Source organism: Schistocerca serialis, chromosome 4 (assembly GCF_023864345.2).
Source record: "Schistocerca serialis cubense isolate TAMUIC-IGC-003099 chromosome 4, iqSchSeri2.2, whole genome shotgun sequence".
Classification (NCBI taxonomy): Eukaryota; Metazoa; Arthropoda; class Insecta; order Orthoptera; family Acrididae; genus Schistocerca; species Schistocerca serialis.
This window is the reverse complement of record NC_064641.1, coordinates 741947704-741960866: the sequence shown is the minus strand read 5'-3', so window position 1 is coordinate 741960866 and position 13163 is coordinate 741947704. Positions and strand designations below refer to the sequence as shown.

Here is a 13163-nt window from a genome sequence, read left to right as displayed (position 1 = left end):
TTTTCACTCTGCAGCGGAGTGTGCGCTGATATGAAACTTCCTGGCAGATTAAAACTGTGTGCCGGACCGAGACTTGAACTCGGGACCTTTGCCTTTCGCGGGCAAGTGCTCTACCAACTGAGCTATCCAAGCACGACTCACGCCCCGTCCTCATTGCTTTACTTCTGCCAGTATCTCGTCTCCTACCTTCCAAACTTTACAGAAGCTCTCCTGCGAACCTTGCAGAACTAGCATTCCTGAAAGAAAGGATATTATGGAGACATGGCTTAGCCACAGCCTGGGGGATGTTTCCAGAATGAGATTTTCACTCTGCAGCGGAGTATGCGCTGATATGAAACATCCTGGCAGATTAAAACTGTGTGCCGGACCGAGACTTGAACTCGGGACCTTTGCCTTTCGTGGGCAAGTGCTCTACCAACTGAGCTACCCAAGCACGACTCACACCCCGTCCTCACAGCTTTACTTCTGCCAGTATCTCGTCTCCTACCTTCCAAACTTTACAGAAGCTCTCCTGCGAACCTTGCAGAACTAGCATTCCTGAAAGAAAGGATATTGCGGAGACATGGCTTAGCCACAGCCTGGGGGAAGTTTACAGAATGAGATTTTCACTCTGCAGCGGAGTGTGCGCTGATATGAAACTTCCTGGCAGATTAAAACTGTGTGCTGGACCGAGACTTGAACTCGGGACCTTTGCCTTTCTCGGGAAAGTGCTCTACCAACTGAGCTACCCAAGCACGACTCACGCCCCGTCCTCACAGCTTTACTTCCGCCAGTACCTCGTCTCCTACCTTCCAAACTTTACAGAAGCTCTCCTGCGAACCTTTCAGAACTAGCATTCCTGAAAGAAAGGATATTGCGGAGACATGGCTTAGCCACAGCCTGGGGGATGTTTCCAGAATGAGATTTTCACTCTGCAGCGGAGTGTGCGCTGATATGAAACTTCCTGGCAGATTAAAACTGTGTGCTGGACCGAGACTTGAACTCGGGACCTTTGCCGTTCGCGGGCAAGTGCTCTACCAACTGAGCTACCCAAGCACGACTCACACCCCGTCCTCACAGCTTTACTTCCGCCAGTACGTCGTCTCCTACCTTCCAAACTTTACAGAAGCTCTCCTGCGAACCTTTCAGAACTAGCATTCCTGAAAGAAAGGATATTGCGGAGACATGGCTTAGCCACAGCCTGGGGGATGTTTCCAGAATGAGATTTTCACTCTGCAGCGGAGTGTGCGCTGATATGAAACTTCCTGGCAGATTAAAACTGTGTGCCGGACCGAGACTTGAACTCGGGACCTTTGCCTTTCGCGGGCAAGTGCTCTACCAACTGAGCTACCCAAGCACGACTCACACCCCGTCCTCACAGCTTTACTTCTGCCAGTATCTCGTCTCCTACCTTCCAAACTTTACAGAAGCTCTCCTGCAAACCTTGCAGAACTAGCATTCCTGAAAGAAAGGATATTGCGGAGACATGGCCTAGCCACAGCCTGGGGGATGTTTCCAGAATGAGATTTTCACTCTGCAGCGGAGTGTGCGCTGATATGAAACTTCCTGGCAGATTAAAACTGTGTGCCGGACCGAGACTTGAACTCGGGACCTTTGCCTTTCGCGGGCAAGTGCTCTACCAACTGAGCTCCCCAAGCACGACTCACGCCCCGTCCTCACAGCTTTACTTCCGCCAGTACCTCGACTCCTACCTTCCAAACTTTACAGAAGCTCTCCTGCGAACCTTTCAGAACTAGCATTCCTGAAAGAAAGGATATTGCGGAGACATGGCTCAGCCACAGCCTGGGGGATGTTTCCAGAATCAGATTTTCACTCTGCAGCGGAGTGTGCGCTGATATGAAACTTCCTGGCAGATTAAAACTGTGTGCCGGACCGAGACTTGAACTCGGGACCTTTGCCTTTCGCGGGCAAGTGCTCTACCAACTGAGCTATCCAAGCACGACTCACGCCCCGTCCTCATTGCTTTACTTCTGCCAGTATCTCGTCTCCTACCTTCCAAACTTTACAGAAGCTCTCCTGCGAACCTTGCAGAACTAGCATTCCTGAAAGAAAGGATATTGCGGAGACATGGCTTAGCCACAGCCTGGGGGATGTTTCCAGAATGAGATTTTCACTCTGCAGCGGAGTGTGCGCTGATATGAAACTTCCTGGCAGATTAAAACTGTGTGCCGGACCGAGACTTGAACTCGGGACCTTTGCCTTTCGTGGGCAAGTGCTCTACCAACTGAGCTACCCAAGCACGACTCACACCCCGTCCTCACAGCTTTACTTCTGCCAGTATCTCGTCTCCTACCTTCCAAACTTTACAGAAGCTCTCCTGCGAACCTTGCAGAACTAGCATTCCTGAAAGAAAGGATATTGCGGAGACATGGCTTAGCCACAGCCTGGGGGAAGTTTACAGAATGAGATTTTCACTCTGCAGCGGAGTGTGCGCTGATATGAAACTTCCTGGCAGATTAAAACTGTGTGCTGGACCGAGACTTGAACTCGGGACCTTTGCCTTTCTCGGGAAAGTGCTCTACCAACTGAGCTACCCAAGCACGACTCACGCCCCGTCCTCACAGCTTTACTTCCGCCAGTACCTCGTCTCCTACCTTCCAAACTTTACAGAAGCTCTCCTGCGAACCTTTCAGAACTAGCATTCCTGAAAGAAAGGATATTGCGGAGACATGGCTTAGCCACAGCCTGGGGGATGTTTCCAGAATGAGATTTTCACTCTGCAGCGGAGTGTGCGCTGATATGAAACTTCCTGGCAGATTAAAACTGTGTGCTGGACCGAGACTTGAACTCGGGACCTTTGCCTTTCGCGGGCAAGTGCTCTACCAACTGAGCTACCCAAGCACGACTCACACCCCGTCCTCACAGCTTTACTTCCGCCAGTACGTCGTCTCCTACCTTCCAAACTTTACAGAAGCTCTCCTGCGAACCTTTCAGAACTAGCATTCCTGAAAGAAAGGATATTGCGGAGACATGGCTTAGCCACAGCCTGGGGGATGTTTCCAGAATGAGATTTTCACTCTGCAGCGGAGTGTGCGCTGATATGAAACTTCCTGGCAGATTAAAACTGTGTGCCGGACCGAGACTTGAACTCGGGACCTTTGCCTTTCGCGGGCAAGTGCTCTACCAACTGAGCTACCCAAGCACGACTCACACCCCGTCCTCACAGCTTTACTTCTGCCAGTATCTCGTCTCCTACCTTCCAAACTTTACAGAAGCTCTCCTGCAAACCTTGCAGAACTAGCATTCCTGAAAGAAAGGATATTGCGGAGACATGGCCTAGCCACAGCCTGGGGGATGTTTCCAGAATGAGATTTTCACTCTGCAGCGGAGTGTGCGCTGATATGAAACTTCCTGGCAGATTAAAACTGTGTGCCGGACCGAGACTTGAACTCGGGACCTTTGCCTTTCGCGGGCAAGTGCTCTACCAACTGAGCTCCCCAAGCACGACTCACGCCCCGTCCTCACAGCTTTACTTCCGCCAGTACCTCGACTCCTACCTTCCAAACTTTACAGAAGCTCTCCTGCGAACCTTTCAGAACTAGCATTCCTGAAAGAAAGGATATTGCGGAGACATGGCTCAGCCACAGCCTGGGGGATGTTTCCAGAATGAGATTTTCACTCTGCAGCGGAGTGTGCGCTGATATGAAACTTCCTGGCAGATTAAAACTGTGTGCCGGACCGAGACTTGAACTCGGGACCTTTGCCTTTCGCGGGCAAGTGCTCTACCAACTGAGCTACCCAAGCACGACTCACGCCCCGTCCTCACAGCTTGACTTCTGCCAGTATCTCGTCTCCTACCTTCCAAACTTTACAGAAGCTCTCCTGCGAACCTTGCAGAACTAGCATTCCTGAAAGAAAGGATATTGCGGAGACATGGCTTAGCCACAGCCTGGGGGATGTTTCCAGAATGAGATTTTCACACTGCAGCGGAGTGTGCGCTGATATGAAACTTCCTGGCAGTTTAAAACTGTGTGCCGGACCGAGACTTGAACTCGGGACATTTGCCTTTCGCGGGCAAGTGCTCTACCAACTGAGCTTCCCAAGCACGACTCACGCCCCGTCCTCACAGCTTTACTTCCGCCAGTACGTCGTCTCCTACCTTCCAAACTTTACAGAAGCTCTCCTGCGAACCTTTCAGAACTAGCATTCCTGAAAGAAAGGATATTGCGGAGACATGGCTTAGCCACAGCCTGGGGGATGTTTCCAGAATGAGATTTTCACTCTGCAGCGGAGTGTGCGCTGATATGAAACTTCCTGGCAGATTAAAACTGTGTGCCGGGCCGAGACTTGAACTCGGGACCTTTGCCTTTCTCGGGAAAGTGCTCTACCAACTGAGCTACCCAAGCACGACTCACGCCCCGTCCTCACAGCTCTACTTCTGCCAGTATCTCGTCTCCTACCTTCCAAACTTTACAGAACTTTAGAGCACTTGCCCGCGAAAGGCAAAAGTCCCGAGTTCGAGTCTCGGTCCGGCACACAGTTTTAATCTACCAGGAAGTTTCTTATCAGCGCACACTCCGCTGCAGAGTGAAAATCTCATTCAGGTCTCTAGCCAGCCCAGGCTGACAGCTCCATCAGACGGGAAACAGTGTTAACACTGCGGCAAGGCCCTATGTTATTCGCAAAACTCGCAGCATTTCTCGTTTCACCAGCTATTGATGGCCGTTAAAAATTAAATTATCTTATTGAAAAAGTCTGTAGTTAGTGGAATAACACGGTAGATACTGAAGCTTTTTATAATAACTACACAGCAAAACTCATCCGTCAAGTATCTGGGTGTGACTATTCGAAATGATCTCAAATGGAATGATCAGATTACACAAGTAACGGGTAAGGCTAACTCTAGATTGCAGTGTATTGGTAGAATCCTGAAACGATGCAGTCCTTCAACAAAGGAAATAGCTTACAATATGCTAGTTCGTCCAGTCTTAGAGTATTGTTCGTCTGTATGGGTACCTTACCACCAGTTGGGTTTGATTCAAGAGATTGAGAAGGTCCAAAGAAGAGCGGCAAGATTCGTGATGGTACATTTACCCATCGCGATAGCGTTACAAATCTCAGAAAGTTTGAAGTGGGACACACTTGCAGATAGAAGGCGCGCTAAACGGAAGGGGCTGCTCACTAAATTCCGAAATCCGATCTTCACCGAGGATGTAAAGCATATATTATTTATTACCGCCAACTTTCAAATCGTGCAATGATCACCATTCAAAGATAAGGGAAATTAGAGCTCGTACTGAGGCGTTCAGACAGTCGTTTTTCTCTCGCGCGATCCGCGAGTGAACATTGGTGGAGGGGGGGGGGGGGGAGGAGGGGGGGGGGGGGGGAAATATGACTTTGGCGCGAACTGTGTCCTGCGCCACACATCGCTTGGTGGCTAGCGGAGTATATATGAAGATATGTAGATGTAGAAATAATAAACAGTTTACTTACTATCTTTCCATCTCTCTCCTTTCTATTTAAACACCGCCCTATGCGTGGTCTGTTCATGAAATTCCGGAACTTCGTTCACAAAATTATTCTACGCTTACCTTTTCCTTATTGTGCATGGTCTCCTTCGAAATACTATCCTCCACAATTATTGATGCACCGTTCCCAACACCATTTCCACTTCCGGCAGCAGTCTTGATACGCCTCTTGGCGGATCGTACCGATCGCCGTCTGCGAATTTTCTTTTATCTCTTATAACTTGCAAATCTTCCTTTCAGTGGGGGTTCTCAACTTTGGGAATAAAAATTAAAGTCCGCAGGGACCAGGTCTGGAGAGTACGGAGGATCAGGCAGCGCAGTGATGTTTTTTTGTGCAATAGTCACGAACCAGCAGGTATGAATGTGCGGTAGTGTTGTTGTGATGCAAGAGCCATGATGTCTGGCCGCATTTAAGGCCGTTTCCTTCTCACATTTTCTCGCAGGCTTCGCAACAGGTCCCGATAGTACCGTCGATTAACTGATTGTCACTGCGGCCCGAATTCATGCACTAATCCTTCAAAGGCGAAGAAAACTATCAGCGTGGCTTTGACATTTGACGTGACACGACGAGCATTTTTTGGTGTTGGAGAACCTTTCTCGCCCATTGTGAAGACTGAACCTCCATCTCAACATCGTAACCGTAGACCCACGTCTCATCACCAGTTATGATTCTCTTAAGGAATGTGTCGTTCTCATTTGTGCGATCCAAAAGCTCCTAACAGATTGCGAGGCGAAGGTCTTTCTGGTCTTGACTCATTAGCCGCGGGGCGAACTTGGCGGCAACATTACGCATTCTGCCGGCCGTTGTGGCCAAGCGGTTCTAGGCGCTTCAGTCTGGAACCGCGTGACCGCTACGGTCGCAGGTTCGAATCCTGCCTCGGGCATGGACGTGTGTGGTGTCCTTAGGTTAGTTAGGTTTAAATAGTTCTAAGTTGTAGGGGACTGATGAACTCAGAAGTTAAGTCCCTTAGTGCTTAGAGCCATTTGAACAATGTATTCCAAGGTGCTGTGTCAGGATTTCATGACATGATCCAACTGAAATGTTACATTCTTCTGCAATCTCTCGGACAGTCAGTCTTCGATTGGCACGCACAGTTTCGTTGACGTTCCGGACATGAGCGCCGTCGGTAGACGTCCAAGGTCGCCCTGAACGAGGGTCATCTTTAACTTCCGTTATTTAACCGTGTTAACCATTCGTAACGCCGAGTACGGCTTTAAGCACTCATCACCGTAGGCTTCCTGCATCATTTGGTGTGTCTCTGTAAAGGTTTTCTAATGTTTGACCTAAAATTTAATGCATCTCTGCCATCTCGAGATTCTTAATCCGTGCAACACATCGTTCTACTCAATACAGAACTGAACAGCAACTAACAGACATACAACAATTAAACTTCAGACAGTTACACATTAAACAAAGGCGTGTGCAGGGCTGCCATCCGCATTTCGCTCCAACGCATCATTGGCCTGAAATTACGAATATTCTGGAATTTTTTGAAGAGACCTGTCATTATAGCAACGTTAAATATGGTGACCAACTAACAGGAACAGGATAATACTGGTAGTGATATAACTTGACACAGCTCTTGTCCTAATCTCCTCTACCTCTTATCATACACAGCACCCCTCTTCTCCCCTTCCCCCCTTCCCCCCTTCTCCCCACCCCATTCCACAAAGTTTCCTTAACTACAATAAGGCATTCCATTATATAGTTTTAAAATGCTAGAAGAAAAACGGTTCTCAACTGGAGTTTGCGTTTAGCATTGTAGTGCATTACTACACCCATGCTCATAAATTAAGAATAATTGCAGAATGTGGTGCCACACAACGTGGCACTGCACAAAACTGGCGCTAATAGCATAGGCACATAGGAAACACACACGACACATATCTGTAAGTCCACGGTATTGGTGATAAGTTGAGAAAACCGTCCTGAAACACATGTGCTACAAAACGCTACTGTTTCCTGCTCTTGTACCCCGACATCAATATGGGATATGATCACCATGCACACGTACACAGGCCACACAACGCGTTGGCATACTCTGGATTAGGTGGTCAAGCAGCTGCTGGGATATAGCCTCCCATTCTTGCACCAGTGCCTGTCGGAGCTCCTGAAGTGTCTTAGGGGTTTGAAGACTTGCAGCGATACGTCGACCGAGAGCATCCCAGACGTACTCGATGGGGTTCAAATGGTTCAAATGGCTCTGAGCACTATGCGACTTAACTTCTGAGGTCAACAGTCGCCTAGAACTTAGAACTAATTAAACCTAATTAACCTAAGAACATGACATACATCCATGCCCGAAGCAGGATTCGAACCTGCGACAGTAGCGGTCGCGCGGCTCCAGACTGAAGCGCCTAGAACCGCTCGGCCACTCCGGCCGGCGCTCGATGCGGTTTAGGTTTGGAGAACAGGCAGGCCACTCCATTCGCCTGATATCTTCTGTTTCAAGGTACTCTTCCACGATGGCAGCTCGGTGGTGTCGTGCGTTATCATCCTTCAGGAGGAAGGTGGGACCCACTGTACCCCTAAAAAGGCGGACATACTGGTGCAAAATGACGTCCCGATACACCTGACCTGTTACAGTTCCTCTGTCAAAGACATGCAGGGGTGTACGTGCACCAATCATCCCACACCATCAAACCACGACCTCCATACAGGTCCTTTTCAAGGACATTGAGGGGTTGGTATCTGGTTCTTGGTTCATGCCACATGAAAACCCAGCGGGAATCACTGTTCAGACTATACCTGGACTCGTCCGTGAACCTAACGTGAGACCACTGTTCCAAATGACCATGTACTGTGTTCTTGACACCAGGCTTTACGGGCTCTCCTGTGACCAGGGGTCAGTAGAATGCACCTTGCAGGTCTCCGGGCGAATAAAACATGTCTGTTCAGTCGTCTATAGACTGTGTGTCTGGAGTCAACTGTTCCAGTGGCTGCAGTAAGGTCCCGAGCAAGGCTACCTCTAGTACTCCGTGGCGGTCTGCGGGCACTGATGGTGAGATATCGGTCTTCTTGTGGTGTTGTACACTGTGGACGTCCCGTGCTGTAGCGCCTGGACACGTTTCCTGTCTGTTGGAATCGTTGCCATAATCTTGAGATCACACTTTGTGGCACGCAGAGGGCCCGTATGCACTAGCGCCGACAAGTTACCCGTTAATCTCGGTCGCCACCTACGACCTGCTGTGTGTGACCAGCCTCCAGTCGCCCTAGTATTCTACCCCTCATAATGTCATCAATATCTGTTCTTTGAGCGATTTTCAACACACAGTCACCATTAGCACGTCTGAAAACGTTGCACACTTACTCGCTGCACCGAACGCTGACATACACCAACACACCTCTGCGTATGTGGACTGCTGCCAGCGCCACCGTGCGACGACTGCAGGTCAAATGCATCGCATGGTCATACCCAGAGATGATTTAAACCCGCAAACCGCCCACCAGAGCGTTGTTTCACCATGTATCAGCATTATCCTTAATTTATGAGCATGGCTGTAGTTCTAGGACTTCTGGTCTTATTCTAGGTGAGAATCCCTCGGGTTCTTCTATCCTATAAACTGACGTATCCAGCCAGATACAGGGTGGCGCACGAAATGTGTTACCAATTGTTTCTTTCACAATTTACGACGCACATTAGATATCCCGCTGGGATCTCTAAGCAGTACCAGCAGAGCTTGGAAAAATAAATGAGTTACGAAATGACGTGTAATTCACAATACTGCCGCTAGGGAACTAGTAAGCAGCAATGGCTGACAATGGAAGACTGACGACACAGCAACGATCGGCAATTGTGTTACTTTTTCATGAAACGGAATGCCTTGTTGTAACTCAGAGGCGTTTTCGACAACAGTTTAACGCACGATGGGTCCCTTGCAAGAAGACCATCCACAGGTTGTACGATAAATTTGTACAGGAAGGAACAGTATTGGAAGCGAAGCGACCCCGGCCTAAGCCTGTTTGTTCGCCGGAGAACATTGAAGCGGTACGAGTTGCTGCACAGAGAAGTCCCGGGAAATCGTGTAGAAAGGCAGCAGTGCAACTAGGAATATCCAGACGCTTCGTTCAACCCATTCTTGAAAGTAACCTCCATATGTACCCACACAAGATGACTGTGCACAGAAGCTCACTGAAGAACACAAACAGCAGAGACTACTGTTTGCTCAGTGGGCGGAGGATAGGGGAGAAACTCTCTACGACGTTTGGTTTTCAGATGAGGCGCATTTTCATTTAGACGGCGTGGTTAACAAACAAAATGTACGCTTTTGGGCCACTGAAAACCCACAAGTGCTTCATGAACGACAACATTATGCTCCGGGGATTACAGCGTGTGCAGCAATTTCCAGTCACGGACTTTGGACCCTTTTTCTTTGAAGAAGCTGTGAACAGCGAGCGTTATTTGAGCATGCTTCGCAATAGCTTCATTCCACAGCTTCTTGCTACTGCGTTGCCCTTGAACACGCCGTGGTTCATGCAAGATGGAGCAAGGCCACATACTGCAAACACTGTGTTGGAGTTTTTACACGAGCATTTGGACATGCGGATCATTTCACTCAGGTTTCCAGGTCGCTTCAATGACTGACAAAATTTTCCCCCCCAATAGTCCAGACCTCAATCCATGTGACTTTTTTCTTTGGGATACCTAAAGGAAAAAATTTTCCCGAAACGTCCACGTGATTTAATGGAGCTCAGAAGACTTATTCTTCAAGCTTGCAGTGAAATTACGGAAGACATGTGCCGTAGGGTAATCACTAACTTCAGTGTTCGTTTGAAGGAAATTAGGAAACGAAATGGTGGACATATTGAGCCTGTGCTGAGTTAGAACAAATCTACGTGGACGGCTCTTCATTGTAGTATATGTTCCTTTCAAATTGTATTGACAATAAAGTTTATATACAAAAACATAATGGTAACACATTTCGTGCGCCACCCTGAACATGGAGACCAACTGTGTAGCGTGGGCTCGGTGTTGTTTGGCAATTTTCACATGCACAAATTATTCCCAGAGGTGAACGAAGTAATTTTAAGTGACAGAAAAAAATCCTGTGGTTGACGATTGAATCGCAACAGGACCTTGCACTTACCTACTAGGCCACAAAATGCTACAAATGTGTAATGATATATGTAGTATGATATGAGGCGAGAAGTCTGACGTCCGTAGCCAAGGATGGCCACGGCGGCTGGACAGGCAGCCTGTGCCGCTTGCAGCTGGTCCACGTGACGCAGCGGCGGTGTCCCGCGAGAGTTGAACGAACTGGTTCGTGACTAACGGCCGATAAAAATACCGGCCAGTAATTCGGCGCCGAGCGACAGAGGGAGCTAATGTACGGCTCACTAGTTGGCGAAGCGGACCGTTAGGAGCGGCGCAGCGGTTTGCGTGGGCGGCCGAAGCGCTGAGGGGGAGGGAGGAGTGGGGGGAGGGAGTTGGCCGGCTGCCAGCGTCCGCCCTCCACGTGCTCAGAGACCACCTGCTGCGCATCGGCGGGGGTAGCACGTTCGTGTCTGCGCTTTAGCGATCAGAATGTAATGTATGCAGTAGCGCCCATGAGTTGCCTGTTAATCTCGTTCGCCACCTACGACACATTCTCGGAAAAAAAAAGCACAGGATCCACAGTTAGAGTAAGCCACTGATCTCTCCACTACCTGAATGGAGAACTCTGACATTAGAGCATAGAATTTCCAACTATTTGATATCTACTAACGCAGATGCAGGGACTCTGAAAAAATTTACACCGCGATGACTGGCAGAACCTTTGTTATAGCTCGTGCACGATATGGAGGGCGATGCCCAGTGATCAGTTTTCGTCCAAAGCGCTGGGTGGGTTCATCCGTTTGTGCGGAAGGGGAGGCAGATAAGTGTTTTCCATCTCTTGGCCGGACACCAATGACAGAATCGAGGCGCGCACCATGCAATCTTTCTCAAACAACTTTACAGAAATTATCCAGTAAAAAAATTATTTTTGGTTTTCTTATAGCTTTATATGTCAGATTCATGATGAAAATAAAACTATGGCATTTCAGTCTTTGATCGCTATTTTTTACTGTCAATAACCGGTTTCAGGCTAGCTGCCCATCTTCAGATCATATAATGCAGTTACTATTGGTTCGCTGTCATAACTATGTTTAGTTATGACACCGAACCAATAGTTCTGTAGTGACAGGTATAGTCTGAACATGGGCAGCTAGCCTGAAACCGGTTACTGAAAATAAAAAATAGCGATCAAAGACTGAAATGCCATATTTTTATTCAAAGAACGGTCGCGGCAATCCCAATAAGACAATCATGTATAGTTTTAATAAAAGATTCATGATGATGTGCCCATTATTTCGCTAATGGTCATATTTTTATAAGATTTACGTTAAAGTAAGACAGTGCACGAAATTCGGAAAAGTGTACAATGAAAAATAGAGGTCGCTATGATTTTGCGTTTGGTGCATATTACATAATATGTTGCTGCGTACGAAATTTAGCTAACATATTGAATTTTTCTGTAGACTTGGGTAGAGGTATCTGTCTATCATCAATCTCAAGAAAATTTATCTGATATTGCACACTCATTTGCGATCGCGCCGCGTAAGCGATAAAGCCAAAGAGAAATATCCACAACATTACTCATATTTCATGAACAGTTTCAGATATCGAAATAAGGTTTTGGCAAATGATAACACGCAAAGAGGAGGGTATTCTACCACATCATTGTTATGTAAAACTTCATTACCCATCGAGTTATTGGAATAACTATAGACTTTTTCGGTGAAAGAATGTAATTTTAAGGGCAATCAATAGCTGGTGAAACGCGAAATGCTATGGGTTTTGGAACAACATATGTCAAGACATTACACAATTTTTTCGTACCGAGAATGTGCTTTTTCATACTGACTTTACTTTTCCTCAAGTCCTCACTTAATAAACTTAATAAACGACTGTTTCAGATTTCTCTCGCAACTGTGCCAGCAGAACACGTTAGGGAGGTGAGGCAGTGTAAACTCCGCTGTGTTTTGGCAAAAGAAGCAAAATTTGACATGGCAGCCAGAGAAATGTGTCGGTTTTACCCAAAATTCGCCACTCACAACGCTTCTCTGAAAGTTACAAACAGGTGACAAGCCGGGCGAAAATAAATCGCCGCATTTTCGGCGCATTTCTTTTTAGATATTAACGAAAGCAAAGGAGACAGTAGAATTTTTTAAGTGGTCACCATACAAGTGTTGGTGTGGCGGAAGCCCACTTAATATTTACAAAAAATGTGAGTATAGGCTTCAGTTTAGAACTGCACTTCCCCTCCAGCGCTCGGAATTTTCTCTACAGTGCTCTGAGCGATCCCCCGTAACTGCCGCACCCCTCATACTTCCCCAGCCGACTGCACATCTAGCGGCCACGGTATTTTGGACACACTATATCTGCATCTAATTTATTATTCTGCAAGCCACTTCACTGTGCGGTGCAGAGATACGAGGTGTGGCTATAAAATAACGGGACTGATGCTGTCACAAAGTACACATGTGCCAGAGATGAACGACCAATAGCTGTGAAGCGTGTAGCCTTCTCAGTCGAATACGACACCTCTGGTGTCTGTAGACAAATCAGCGTGGCCGTCGCCTTCGTTTGTGCAAGAGCTGTTATCTTATTTTGCCAGAAAAATAGTAAGTATAATAATAGAGCAACGAATTGTCGTGAAGTTTCACTTGAAACA

General features: G+C 47.7%; 1 protein-coding gene and 2 non-coding genes across 6 annotated transcripts in view; 1 reads left to right on the top strand and 2 right to left on the bottom strand.

Annotated features, from left to right (window-relative positions):
• Positions 1 to 13163, top strand: part of LOC126473263 (integrin alpha-PS1) — a 595899-nt gene that overhangs the window by 394488 nt on the left and 188248 nt on the right. The window lies entirely within an intron of this gene.
• Trnas-cga (transfer RNA serine (anticodon CGA)) lies at positions 59 to 133 on the bottom strand. The gene has a single exon. It is a non-coding gene; the product is annotated as a tRNA-Ser (tRNA).
• On the bottom strand, positions 1865 to 1939 carry Trnas-cga (transfer RNA serine (anticodon CGA)). The gene has a single exon. It is a non-coding gene; the product is annotated as a tRNA-Ser (tRNA).